The sequence below is a fragment of the Tiliqua scincoides genome, chromosome 3, assembly GCF_035046505.1.
Source record: "Tiliqua scincoides isolate rTilSci1 chromosome 3, rTilSci1.hap2, whole genome shotgun sequence".
Classification (NCBI taxonomy): domain Eukaryota; kingdom Metazoa; phylum Chordata; class Lepidosauria; order Squamata; family Scincidae; genus Tiliqua; species Tiliqua scincoides.
Genome location: NC_089823.1, coordinates 21,418,635 through 21,433,517, shown reverse-complemented (window position 1 = coordinate 21,433,517; position 14,883 = coordinate 21,418,635). Strand labels below are relative to the sequence as shown.

The window sequence follows — 14,883 nt, the reverse complement described above, 5'->3', positions numbered from 1 at the left end:
AGTGGAAGGGGCAGGCTAAGCCAGGTGAGAGAGGGAGATGCTAACAATGAGCTAGAAGATCCCAATTACCACAAGGGCTGCCCTTTCAACACTGCCACTTCTGCTGAAGCATCACTTTGCAGAGTACCTCTCAGCTGCTAAGCTGCACAATAACACCTTGGGAGAAGCAGCACTGCTGAAAAGGTGGCCCACATGATGATTGGGCTCTCTCAAAGCATAAAAATGACCCCTGCTAACTGGGTAAGATGCATTTTTTAAGGGGGTGCTCTTTTATTTAGTAAGGGGAGAGTTACTGACCCTACTCACCCCAGCAGTGTCTTTTCTAGTGGCTGTCTGCTGGCATTCTTTTGCATCTGTGAGCCCTTTTGGGACAGGGAGCCATTAGTTGTTTGATTTTCTCTGTAAATTGCTTTGTGAACTTTCCGTTGAAAAGTGGTATATAAATACTGTTAATAATAATAATAATAATATGATCAAGATATGCATATTTTCTCTTCTGTCATTTGCACCTAATGAGTTCCTAAATGAGAACAATGTGCTTATTTCTGGCCATTATCTGCTTAACCCATTTTTGCCTGGCCCACAGGTGTACACATTTGGTCCCTGTTGCGTATATGCAAAGTTGGGCAGAAATGGCTTCATGACATCACCTCCTGCTCAATGATGTCACTTCTGGCCCCAAGCAGGCACCACTAATGTTACTTGGTCTACTGTATGAAACGGGTTTGACACTGCTGAGCTAGAAACTATTACTGAATTCTTAGATGACCAAATCCAGGCCACTTTTACTTGCAAGAAAGCAGAAAACAGTCATGTTTTCTTACTTCCAATATTTTACATAAAAATTAAGCACAAAACGTTTTACATGTTGCACTTTCAATGTCATTTGTTTGTGTAGATATCTGCCTTGAACAACATGCCAATGAAGTTTATTTCATGAACTAAATGGAAAGGATGGAACATAACTGTTGCATAAACTCAGCAGGACCATCAGTATTTACTGATAGGTTTTCAGTATCAATTAGGAAACAATCTATTTAGATTCTTAAATTAGTAAAACAGCCATGTTGCTTCCTGTGACAAAAAATAGAGAAGTACAGGTGGAGTCTGTACCATCTGAATGGTACAGGGGGGGTACCATTGAATGGTACTGAATGGGGGGGATTTGGCAAACACTCCCTGGGTTTTTTAAAGCAATCCCCTCTGTTGCTACCACACCTGCCCCTGTGAGAGTGAATGAGAGAGAGAGAGAGAGAGAGAGCTCCACCTTGCTGCACGTGTTCTGGCTACAGAGATTTTTGCCCCCCCTTCCCCTCTTCAGCCTCTTTGCTGGCTCAGGGGCTCCAGGAGTGTTCCTTTGCAAAGGGAGCCTCTTCCAGGGCTATTTCCCTGCCTGGTCGAGGTAGAGCCTTTTTTGCAGTGTTTTGGGCTGCTTGAAAATGGAGCCAGATGCCAGTACAGGGCAAAGGAGGCAAAGGTGTGTGTGACTTTCGGTTCCCCCACCCCATTCAGGTTGAGACAAATCCGCAGATAAAAAATCCGTGGATATATAGGCTGCACCTCTATATACATTTTTGGAAAGCTATCCTTGCCCATATGTTCCACTGACAGGGTGTTGGAGGGGAAAAAAATGCTCAAAATGAGTATGGTGAATTTATTTGTGGCAGTGTTTCCTACATACAGTGATTTCTGCCTACCTGTACCTCCTCGGTCCATTTATCAGTACTTATTGAATTCAGTGAGACTACTTTCAAGTAGACGTGCATACGATTGTGGTGCTAGTTGCTTTGCTAATGCAAATTTTTTTCTAACAACTGGGGCTGATTTTCCAGTTGATAAACAAATAGCAACTTGTCAAAAGGATTAGAAAACACAGAACAATGAATTGCAGTTTTAGAAGCAACTTGGTAAATAAGTTAATTGCTATAAGTCTTGCTAACTCAGGACCTTGAACCAGTTAGTTCACCACTACATAAACCACAAAGAAACTGGGTTTTTCCCTCCACAATCACCACTCTGATATATTTACATATTAGGCACATACAGTATTTTTCTATGACAATATGAACCCCTTCCTTCTCATCCTCACCAAGTTCAGCAAGTTTCAGGGTATACAGGCAGAACATAACACTGGTACTTTATTCTCCGATGGTCCATGGAAAGTAGTATAAGCCATGCAGAAAAATTGTCCTGTAATAATATTTGCCATAAAGCAAGAGAAAGTTATACACTTTTGTTGAAACTTGTGCAGTATATATTTGATTGTTGTTTGGTTTTGCAGGGGTTGAAATCAAAATTTTCCCACATAAAAATATTAAGCATGTTGTAATTTTTTATCTGAAAGACAAGAAAAATAATCTCTTATCTTCATAATGGATAGTAGGCAATTTGTTTGATAAAAATAATGGAAAACATGATTCCTGGATATCAAGGTGCTGCTCTTCTTACATTCCAAATGCCAATTTTTTTTCTTACACTTCCTTTGTTCTGTTGCCTCTGCAACTGGAAAGTTCCTTTTCTGCTTGACACATAGCTACATAGTTCTGCCATATTGTACAAACATGTTAGGGGATACAAAAGGTGTTTCTTCCATACAATCACTGTAAAAAGAACTCACTACCACTTGCCAATTTCCCTTTATCATAAACAGCAGACTTGATAAGTATTGTAGATGTTAGCCATTTATGCCTGCAAAGTCAACTAAATCTCATGGAACTTCAGAACGTAAATAATTGGGGTGCAAGCTTTAAATTTGCAGACAATCAAAAGGAGAACATCGTAATAGACCAGATTACACATGAAGCTAACCTACATCATTAGTCCATATGGCCCAGTATGGTCTCTTCCTACAGAGAGTGGCTCTAAGATACCAGACAGAGCCCTTTTTCAGCAATACTGCATGAAGACACAGGGAGCACAAAACAAGCTCTTTTGAGCTGTGAGCCCTCCCATTAGCTGCCTTATCTCTAACAACTGAGGATGTGTTCACAGAGAATATTCAGACGCCATTTGAAGCAGCTACTGAAATTGTTATATGGAGTATCACTGATCCCTCTCCTCTTGGCTCCACTGACATTTTAGTGTCAAGCAAATGAAGATCCATGTTCACCCCATCCATAGGTATTCTAGGAGTAGATGGCAAAGAATTGTAAAAATCAGTAAATATGACAGAAGACAGTAGATATGAGGCAAGATCCTGACTAGATGCTACATGTGTGGATAAATTCACAGCAGAAAATAGATGAATGTAGGTAACCAGCATTCACTACACTAACCGTGTACCCATGAAACCAGCTCTGATATGGAGTAAATATGAACACAGCGTATGTGGAAAAAATGATTAAGGGTACAATCCAAACTGTGCCTTGGGCAGGCACAAGTCCCTTGCGCCAGCCCAGGAGGGTCACAAAAATGCTATAAGGCATGTTTGCGCCTACTTGAGAGTTGGCTATGCCAGTGCAGGAACACATGCTGGCCGTGGAGGCTGAATCCAGCCTCCACACCAACATGAAAGGGGAGCCTTGCGTCGGCTGAGCTCAAGCGATGCAAGGGTCTGGGGGGATGGGGAAGAGGCGGGAGGGAAGTGTTCTGGGGCCGGGGGAGGGTAGGCGGAGGGTGGTCCTGGGGTTGGGTGGGCGGGGAGCAGGAGGTGGGGCTGAGATCAGGCAGATATGCCAGATCCTAGCCACTGTTCCTCAGTGGTCACCTCCAGAGGTGGCGTGAGTCTGAGGAGACCCATTGGAGCTGTGGTGGCTTACCCAGGGGTAAGGGGAAGAGTTTTCCCTTGCCTCCTGCTGAGCCACTCTGGGCCCCTATCTTATGCTGGATACAGTGCAGGCTTCCTGGCCTGCCTCTAGCACAATACAGGATTGCGCTGTTAGCTATCTAGTACAACATTAGGCTTACTAAAAAATTAACCTACCTACACATGCAACAGCTGCTCAGTCAATCCTGAGCAGGATAAAGCAGAAGTGCCATTGGGCTAATTATGTAGGTCAGGGGTGTCCAAACTTTTTGGCAGGAGGGCCACATCATCTCTCTGACACTGTGTTGGGGGCTGGGGAAAAAAGAATTAACATTTCAAATTTGAATAAATTCACATAAATAATATATTAGAAATGGAACTTCTATGAATGAATGAATGGTCTTGCAATAGCTCAAGGACTATAAAAGGCCTTGTACAAAGCAAGGCCAGTCTTTCCTTCGCTGCCACTGCTGCATCACAAATGTGAAACAGCAAGTAGTGGAGGGAACCCTCATTCCACAGCTCATGTGAGAGGTTGTACAGTCACCTTCATGCTGAGAGTACTCGCGTTGGGCAAGCATGGGCTCCAGCAACTCTCTGGAGGGCCAGAGTCTCATTGGAGACTGGGGACTCCCCGTGGGCCGCACTGGGAGTCCCCAAGGGCCGCAAGTGGCCCCCGGGCCGGGGTTTGGACACCCCTGATGTAGGTAATACACGTGTACATGGGGACAAGTATGTGTACATGAGGAAGGCACAAAAAACTGAGGTCAATGTCCTGCTTAGATTTTCTGCCATCTGCTCACAATTGCAATCATCACCCAGCTACTACACCAGTTGTTTAAAGTAGTTTGAGCTTTGCAGGAACATATACTGAATATGGATGCCTTCTTTCTCGTATCCATTCCAGGTTCAGGAAGATCTGTAAACTAAACTAGAACAACCAGAATTCAGTTGCAGATACATATCACAACTGCAGTAAGAGCTCATCCTGAAGTAAAGGAACACAATAGCAACCTTTTGGTGATTAATTTTTAGAAGTTCTTTATGTATGCCTTCCCAGAAGCTACAAAACTAGGACAAATAATATTCCTCTCCCATAAGCTCTGAATGGAGCAAATGAGATGCTTTACTGCACAGTGAATGCTATAAAAAGAGGAACCAGAAAACTTTCCAATAATGCTAAACAATTATAGAACATTAACCTTAAGGATTCATCACTTACAGTACTGGACTAGATGATGCACACAATATTACTTTTACCTCTGAAACTGGTAGTTAGAGACGTACTCAGGATCTGAGATCAGGTAGTGTAGATTTCAGAAAAGTTGATTTTAGTAGGTTCAGATAACAAATAAATTTAATTCCACAGATAGAACTGTTAAAGGAGAACAGTCTAAGACAGATGAAACCCCTTTCAGCTGATCACTATATACTTTATCAGGTTGCTGCCCTGGTCTGCCAGGGGCTTCTGCTACATTCTAGTGATTGTGGATTATGAAACACAGAACCTGGAAGTCATACCATTGAGGGGGATGCAAGCAACCAGGGTGGTCTGATTCCTGATGAAGTTGTTTACCTAGGCAGGGCTTCACTGAGAGATTCTCACCGAGCAGGGGAAGCCCTTTACTTCCACTTTGTATTCCTTCCAACTATAACATTCTAAGAACCCACTCCTTAGAAGGCAAATAAAGTTACACACCTCAACTCTTGAAACATTACAATAAATCTCAAACACAGCTTTCATTGACTGATTAAAAATTATATTTTTGACACTACTACAACACCAAACATTTGCCCATTGTACAAAATATCAGATCTGATATCTCAAACAGTTTTTTTCCAAAGTTTTGTATACAGCATTTTGAAAAATTTTAGATTACTATTTATTCACAAAGCAAACAGCTGTTGAGTTTGCATAAACAGAAAGAATAATTCTACTTCTCAACAAGTATTATCTACTGTAGTATGTATCACATACTTCTTCTTTACTAAAATTGCTGTCATGCTGCTGGTATGTTCTAATAGTAAGTTATACTTACTATTGATTTTAAATGCTAAAATAGTAACAATTTAAAAATACACAAACCCATCTAATTTCCAAATAACATCTGATGAAAATATACAACTGGGTCAAAATAATTTTTGCCACCTTGTTCCTTTCCTTTATAGTGGGCATCAATCTAATGCTGAGATCAAAGTGAGAAAAGCCCACTAACTTTTGATTTTAAATGCAGAAATCACACTTTAAAAGGTAGCAAAATGCAGCATGCCAGCTTCCAAACAACATCTAGTATTTTATTGGAACACTTGGAACCATTTATTGATTTATTTTGCTATGTAAATTGCTTTGTGAACTACTGTTTGTTGAACAGAGGTATATAGATATTCTTAACAACAATTATATTCAGTTTTGTTGCTTGGAAGAGAAAAGCAATCTATTTTGCAATTTTGTCATTTGATATTGCTTGTCAGAGGGAATTGTGTCTTAATTTTCATAAGGACATAGTGGCCATTTGGTAGTGGCTAGAATGCTACACTGGCCATGGACTAAGAAACCCCTGCACAAATTACCCTTCAGTGGCCTTGAATAAGTTCTTTCAAGCCCAAAACACACTTTACTTCTGACAGCCCCTTGACAAAATCAAGGATTTCATTTGCTATTTCCTTCCTTTGTCCTTGCCAGAGCACTAGTTTTGGAATCCACAGCTCACAACATCCATATGACACAGACTTTCACTCCTTTAAGAAGCTTCTTTAAGACCACCATTTTCTTCTCAAAGGCCTTCCTTAATCTGCTGTGATTTAACAACTCTGGTCTTTGTCTTTCCTCACTTACCCAACCCTGCCCTTCCTGTTCCTTACACATTTGCTTATTTAGATTGCAGGTTTTCAGCAGGGATTTGTCATTGTTATTTGTACATGCAGTGCTTTTTTTGTAAATAAAAAGGTGCAGGAACTCACAACTTGTTAAATAAATAAAAAGATTATTTATTTATTTATTTTTAAACAATTTTTATTGGAGAAATAAAATATTTTTATGTGCTTCCCCCCTAAAGTTGAGCTTACTTCTGAGTAGACATGCATAGGATTGGGCTGTCAATCTCCACATCCCCTTCCCCCTAGCTATCTTTTCTACACTGTCTAGTCAGCTTCTTGATTTTACAGGGAAAAATACTGTACAGGTGCACTTATAGCGTGTAGTATGTAGTGTGGCACTACTCTGAGGAGAGGAAGCAGTGAATGGATTCCGAAAAATGACTTACATGAGTTCCATGTAATAAAATTACTCTAAGCAACTGTGGGAGTAAGAACAAAAAAGGAATTCTTACACGACAGGGGTCCTTAGGTGCACATAGAAACAGCTACGTTTGCAAACAAGCTATTAAATATGGTTTAATTCAGGTATCAGAATACTCTGTGTCTTTGGGAAGGCACTTGGCATGCAATTGTATGTTCTCTGCTGCCCTGAGCAGCTGCTGTGCATTGCTGGAGAGGAGCTGCAAACGCTGGCTGGCGGAGGGCATACTTGTGGGGGAAGGATAAGGAGGATCTCTGGCAAGGCTGGACAGCACATTGTACACATGTAGAATCCCTTTTCACCTGCCCTTAGCATGTGAAAACGGGTGCAGATATATATCTCTGCCAGGACTAAGAGCCCAATCCTAGGTATGTCTACTCTGAAGTAAGTCTCATTCTAGTCAATGGAGCTTACTCCCAGGACAGTGCCTAGGATTGCAGCCTAAAAGCCCAATCCTATGCATGTCTACTCAGAAGTCCACTTTAGTGAATGGGGCTTACTGTGGATAGGATGGCAGCCTCAGGGCCCAATCCTGTGCCTATCTACTCAGAAGTCAGTCCGACTAGAGGCAGTGGGGCTTCCTCCCAGGAAAGTGTGGAGAGGACTGCAGCCTCAGAGCCCCTCCTGTGCCTGTCTCCTCAGAAGTCAGTGCCACTAGAGGCAGTGGGGCTTCCTCCCAGGAAAGTGTGGAGAAAAATGCAGCCACAGAGCCCTTCCTCTGCCTGTCTACTCAGGCTGCAAGGCTATGACACTTTCCTGGGAGTAAGCCCCACTGAACACAATGGAACTTACTTCTGAGTAGACATACTTGGGCTCTCAGGCTGCAAGGCTATGCACCCTTTCCCAGGAGCAAGCCCCATTGAGCACAATGAGACATACTTCTGAGTAGACACGCCTAGGCTCGTGCTGCAGATTGGCACGGGGCTGCACCAGCCAGCTTCCTTCCCCTCCTCCTCCGCCGCCGCCGCCGCCGCCGCCAAGCCAGTATCTGGGCTGTCCGTGGGTGCCGCAGCCCATCTCCCTGGCTGGCTGGCTGTCCGTTCTCCTCGGCGTCCGTGCATGTCCTCCACGCCCTCCACTGGCTTGGAAGCTGCACTGGGAAGCAGAGCGTGGGGGAAGGGGAGGCAGGCTGGGCTCTGGCGAGAGCTTGGAGCTAGGGGCAGGAGGGGGTCGTTGTGCAGTCAGACAGGGGCCAGGCGCCCGCCCGCCCACCCTGCACCCCCCCAGCACATGCCTCTATTTTGCTCCCCCCCTCCTGGAATGCCTCCAAAGGGGAGGGGCCCCTGAAAAAAGGTGCCGGAACTCCATCCCCCCAGCGTTCAATTAGAAAAAAAGCCCTGTGTACATGTGTTTGTTCTTTAAGCACTTAAGAAATAATATTACTTCCATTACTTGTGTACTCTGGCATAAATTCTAAATACATTCATACTGAATCATCAATTGTGAAAAATTCACACTTAAATGTGCCATGTTTATTGACCACATACATGTAAGTATTTCTGCACTGCATTTTTATCTGCCCTTCTTCCTTGGAGACTGGGGTGGAGGAATGCCTGCTGCCCCCCATTATCCTCACAACAACTATACAAAGCAGGTTAGGCCCACACTCAACAGTGTAACCACTACAGAGAAGCAATTTCAACCTGGACTTTCGTTCAGCACACTAGTAGCAACCATGCTCAAATGGAGTCCAGCTCTTTCCCAGTTGGCATTTTTGTTTCATATACACTGCAGCAAAAAGCTGCTGTCACCATGCATTTTGAACTTGACTTTCTACACACTCCAAGGAAAAAAAAGAGTAAAATGAGACCCACTTCATTTGTAGGTGGGTAGAAGGATAGAACTTCACAGGGTTGCTGTGAGGCCAATGCATGTGCAATGGGAAATCCCACTGTTTTCATCAGGGCTTACTCTTTCGAGCAGCCATTTTCAATCCTTTTCTTCTCATGGCACACTTGACGAGGCATTAAAATTGTCAAGGCACACCACTGGAAGTTTCACTCCACTCAGGCCATTGAAATAAACTTAAAGAGAGGAAGTTTATTTGTACCAAGCACAGGCTTGGGTGAATTATACAAAGAAGGAAGGATGATGCAGAAGTAATAGAAAAAGAGCAGCCACTGTGAGCTCTTTGCCCATGATATAAGTCTAGCTCAGCACTATTCAACTTTTTTTTTCACCTCATGGAATACCAACAAGGCACTAAAATTGTCAAAGGCACACCATTGAGTTTTTTTGACCATTGACAAGGCACATTGCATTGCAGGGGGGGGGCTTACATCCCCCAATAATCCTACTAATAAATGATCCCCCCCTAAAAAAAAAAACCCACAGCACACCTGCAGATCATTCGTGGCACACCAATATGCCAAGGCACAGTGGTTGAAAATTGCTGCCTTGGAATTACAGGACCATTCTAAGGGTACACAGAATTTTTTTTTTCACAGGCACAACCCAAAACAGACTTACTGGGGAGTAAGCCCTTTGATTTTCACTTACAACCCTAAACAGACTTGCTGGGGAGTAAATCCTTTTGAATTACACTTGGGCTTTCTCCAAATTTAAACATTCCTAGGGTTGCATTGTTTTAAAACCTGAGCTCCTTGGAAGGGGACCAGGTTAAAAATAATGACAGAAAATGTGGAGCAAAGGCAGATGGGGGGGGGGGAGAGGAGGACTGATTTAGGCTGAATTCCTATCCAAACTTACCCCCAGGTAAGGACTGAATTAGTAAGGACTTACCACAAGTAAGGACTGATTTAGGCTGCAATCCTATCCACACTTACCCACAGGTAAAGACTGATTTAAACTGCAATTCTATCCACACTTACCCCCAGGTAGGACTGATTTAGTAAGAACTTACCCCCAAGTAAGGACTGATTTAGGCCACAATCCTATCCACACTTACCCCCAGGTAAGGACTGGTTTGGGCTGCAATCCTATTCACACTTACCCCCAGGTAAGGGCTGATTTAGTAAGGACTTACCACCAGGTAAGGACTGATTTAGGCTGCAGTCCTATGCACACTTACCTGGGAGTAAGCCCCACTGACTATAATTGGCTTTACTTCTGAGTAGACATGCAGAGGATGGGGTTCCGGGGGGGATTCCAGCCTCCAGGGAGCTGTGGATCAAGAGCCCGGCGAGGAGAGGGAGGGCCAGTCTCTGGGGGAGCAGAGGGCGCCTCCATTGTCCAGCGGGGTCCCTCACCTGCCACGACTCCAGGCCAAGAGGCCGCCTTCCCTGCTGCTGCCGCCGCCGCCTCTCCTCCTCACAGCGGCTCCCAGCCGGCGCCGTCCCCGTCAGGCCAGGCCCTTCCGCGGCTGGAAGGCTCACCGACGCGACGCCGTCCCCTCCGCCCGCCCGGGCCTGTTAAGCAGCCGGCCGGCAGGCCGCCCCGAGAGGGGGGCCTGGCCGCCCAGCAGCCGCCGCCAGGGGAGAGTCCGAGGCCTCCTCAGCCGCCCGCCCCACCACAGCCGTGCCCGCTCACGCCGGAGCCCCCGCCAGGCAAGGGGCAGTCGCGGAGGCAGGGAAGGGCTGAGGAGGTGGGGGCGGGCGGGCTGGCATTCGCCCTTCCGCCGCGCCGCGCCGCGCCGGCCTTCCTCCGCTCGTCCCGCTTCTCCGGGCCAGCGAGTCCGCCTGGAAGCTGCGGCCGCGCACGTGAGAACGCGCTGCGCTCCAGCCACTCTGCACGTGCTCAGAGGCACCCTCCTCTTGTGTGTGCAGCCTTGGCCTCATCCGTGCTGTCCATCGATGCCTACCCTGCCCGACCCTTCCTTCCACCTGGAGCCCCCACAAGCCGCAGCAGCCCATCTTGCTGACAGGGGAGGCACAGCCTCTCCACCGCGCTGCCAGAGGGTCTTGTCTAAGCCTCCCCATCAGAGTCCTTTGAAAAACACCGCCGCAGTGTGAGGTGTGCAAGCACTCGCAACCTACCCTGTGCTTCACCCAGCAGCAGCACTTTTCAAAGGACTCAGGTGGGGAGGCTCTGCCTCCATGGGACACTCTGCCTCACCTACACCTCACATAGTGGTGGAGCTTTTCAGAGGATTCCATGGGGAGGCTCTGCCTCACCTGCCTCCCAGTTTTCTGCCCTCATCAGTTCATCAGGAACAAGTGCTCCATCCCCCCCCCCCCCAGCATTTTGTTTCCTGTTATAGCAGAAATGTCTCTTCATCACCCTTTAAAAGGGTAACTAGATGCCCTGCTAAAAAAGAAAAAGCCACCCACCTTTTACTACTCTTGAATCTGCCCCTGCCTGTGACCCCAATTGCAGCAGCAGTCAATGGCTTCAGGGACCTGGTTGTCTCGCCAGTTCTGGTCTTGTCACAACCCCTGGCAGCAGCATCCAGGTCATGCCTTGCCTCTCTCTCTCCCCCTTTCTGCCACCCATATGAACTCTTCCTACTCCATTGTTGCTCTCACATTAGAGCTACAATCCTAGCCACTCTCACTCGGGAGCAAGTCACATTGACTATAATGGGACTTACTTCTGAGTTAGACATGCATAGGCTTGGGCTCTAGATTGCCTAGTTCTGTGTGCTGACCTCCAACACACACAGGCCCCCTTCTTCATTGCTGTCATCCCTCTGACTGGGTCACACACACCCATAACCTCTGACTGGATTTCTTTTTGAACTCCACATTCAGTAATCCATCACCACATTTCATGTACACACAATGTGTGTCTCCCCCCCCCCCCTTGATGCACTCAAGACTCTTGTCCATAGGTCCCTCATAGGACATTGATCTCTTCCCTCCCCAGCAGCCTCCTAGATCACCTTTGATCCCAGCTCCTGCCTCCCCTATCCAGACACCCTGTGCCTTTTTATTGCAACCCCAGCCATTCTCTTGAGCCCCTCCTTTCCCTTGCACCCCATACCTTGGGATTTCTCCCTGCATAGTCCTCTTCCCTGTGTTCTGCCTGCTTCTCACTCAGTCCTTTCATTGGTCTTGTCCAAGAGAGCCCAAATCAAAGCTGGCTGCTGTCATAAGCAGCTCCTTGCTGCTGCTATAGGCTCTAAGGAAAAATTTCTGGCTGGGTGTGTGTGTGGTGTGTGTGGGTGTATGTGTTTAATGCTTTCTTCTCAAAGCTCTGTAGGGAGCCTGGCAAGTCTCTGGAGGCATCTCTGTTTCTTGGCTTCCTCCCTTGCCACTGGTTAGTGAGGGAAACTTCCTTTTGCAAGGGAAGGCTGTGCTCAGAGCTGCTCTCTCCTCTCAGCACTAAACCTCCTCCTGCTGGAGGGAGGTTGGTAAAAATCCCATTCAGATATTGCGATACTCTGCTGGCACAGGGAGACATAGAAGCGTTGCTCAAGTATATGGGAGGGGGGAGCAAGAGCCCTAAGGCATCTCCTAGGAAGATGGCAAGAAGGTGGGTGCCACCCCCAAGGGCAGAACATGGTTTCAGTTGTTGACTGGGAATTTACACAGATGGTGTTTGTCCTGTGGTTGCTTTCCATGTGAAAATTCAGTCCATTGTCCATCAAATGGCACTGATCACCTGTGGGAAATCTCAGTCAGTACGCACCTTGCCTATGGGCACAATCCTAAAGAGGTCTCAGAAGAAAGTCCTATTTTATTTAGTGGGGCTTACTCTCAGGAAAGTGTGGTTAGAATTGCAGCCTATGGGGCCAAATCCTATCCAACTTTCTAGCCCTGGTGTAGCCATGCCAATGGGGTTTGTACTGCATCCAGTGGTGGGAGGGTAGTTAGGTAGTGGCTAGGGACTGCACTGCAGCTGCACTGGGGCAGGAAAGTTGGATAGGATTGGGCCCTATGTCATCTCATGGAGGTGTATTCAGGTGTATTCAGGTCTACTTCTTGAGGACTAGTAACACACTGCCATGTGAATTCCCCTTGAATGGGGGAAAGACTGTAATCACAATTTGGGAGTGTCACAGATAAGACCTCTTCGCCTAAATGGGAATTTGGCTTGTCTTAGGGCTTGTCTTTGATAACACAGCCTTTGCAACCTGCACTTTGGGGGGGACGGGGACATACACCCTGGAATGTGGATCGATAGAGAGAGTTTTGCTGACACCTGGCTCTGTTAGAACAATGTGTTATAAGGAAACCACCTGCACCCTCTTGGGTATTGCTAACATAAATCCATTAATCAAGTCCATCCACTGGACCACTGGCTTCTGGGTTATGTTTCCTGCCATTGAAGTGCTATCACCTGCTATTGAAGTACCTGCCATTTGTGCGGCTTTGTAGGCCGCCTTTGTCCATTTACTTAGGCCTGGGAAAGGTGGGGAATCAATCAATCAATAAATGAATAAGTGCTTTCACCTGCCTTTGAAGTACTTCCACTTTCCAGCCAGTGGGAAAGGAATGATTAGGGGGAGGGCTGGATTGAGGTGGCAAGTTTTGTTCCCGCACTTGCAGAGATAACTGTATGTTGCTGTCATGTACTTTTGGACCCTGGAAATAAATAAAGGAACTACAGCTGAGTACATAGGGCTAACTAGGGAAATGTCTGTGTTAGGTAGTCCGTGTTAGGATTTTTTTTCATTTACTGCTTATGTCAACATATTTTTGCCTATGTCTAAACATCTGCTTTGAATATTTAATCTTTGCCTAGTTTTCCTTTTTTTGCAGCTTTTTGGTTTTGAAACTTCTCAAACTTCTCAAACCTGTTTCAGTCAGACCACAGCAGGCAGCTGTTGTCCCTTGTTCCCTTATAAGTTACTCCTGGGTAATAAAGCTATAAAGTCTTATATGTGTGCACTGTGTAAAGGAGCTGGACTTGACTGAGGGCCCAATCCTATCCAACTTTCCAGTGCCAATGCAGCTGCAATGCAGTCCTATGGAAAGGGAATAAATGTTCCCCTACCTAGAGGAGACCTCCGTGAATGCCCCCCTACTGCAGGATGTAGCATATGCCCCATTGGCACAGCTGCACCAGTGCTGGAAAGTTGGATAGGATTGGGCCCTCAGTCAGTTGGCTTCCTGGGTGCGCCTGGCTTCTGCTGCAAAAGCAAAATGGTTTCCCCAGTTGTCTCACATGGCCTCATCCTGAGGATTTCTGGGCTTGTCTTTTCAGGTGGCAGCATACAACTCTTGCAAACATACTTCTTGAAAGAGATCAGTGCTTTCCAGAGCGTGGGAATAATAATCAAAGCTGCCAATTTATTTAGACCTTGTCTAGGTAGATAGCATGTCTGTTGGCATACCCTATCATTACTGTCCCTCATAAAAGAATAAAACTAGCTTAAAATAATAAAACACCATTTTAAAAACCCGATACACATTAGAAAAGCACGAAAGAAAAGCCGATCTCATAATAGGGATGGGAGACAGAATAATGAAGGTATTTATTGCTGTGGTTTTGACTGTTGGGAATGAAGGGTGACAGTGATTTGAATTTATCCATTGGAAACTTGAGAGCAACCCAGCCTATATTGTTCCTAGTGACAATTTGCTTCTCTAGTTGCTGTATTTTTGAGGCATGTGAAGTATACTTACTTGCCACTATGCTGTGGGACCTTACAACTCCATCCCATAAGGATGATATTACATTCATTAGCCTTTTGACAATGAACTGCTTGTTGACTGAGCATGACGTAACTCTAGTTAGTAACATTTTAAGAACAAGTGTTTTTTAATTATCCTACTATTGTACATTGCTGGCACAGTGAAGTGGGAGTGACAATACAGTACATGTCTCTTTCACAATCTGGCACTTGAAAGGGCTGCATATAAATTTGTGGAACAGCTTGGGATAACTTATAAATAGCTATTGATTGACTGATATTAACTGGGAGAAAAGAGGCAATGGCAAGGATTTATTTGAGATTGAAACTTGGTGGGTTGATTGCAAAGGGATCGGATACTCA

The 14,883-nt window shown here is 45.6% G+C and overlaps 1 protein-coding gene across 2 annotated transcripts in view; it reads right to left on the bottom strand.

Moving 5' to 3' along the window:
• Positions 1-12,100, bottom strand: part of ZC3H12C (zinc finger CCCH-type containing 12C) — a 65,977-nt gene extending 53,877 nt beyond the window's left edge. Inside the window, exon 1 of one of the 2 annotated variants that reach the window (XM_066619997.1) lies at positions 11,925-12,100. The gene's annotated coding sequence lies outside the window, so the exon portion shown is untranslated. Of the gene's footprint in view, positions 1-10,252; positions 10,498-11,924 lie in introns of those variants that run through there. The other variant, XM_066619996.1, reaches the window with a different exon arrangement.
• Between the last annotated feature and the right edge of the window lie 2,783 nt (positions 12,101-14,883).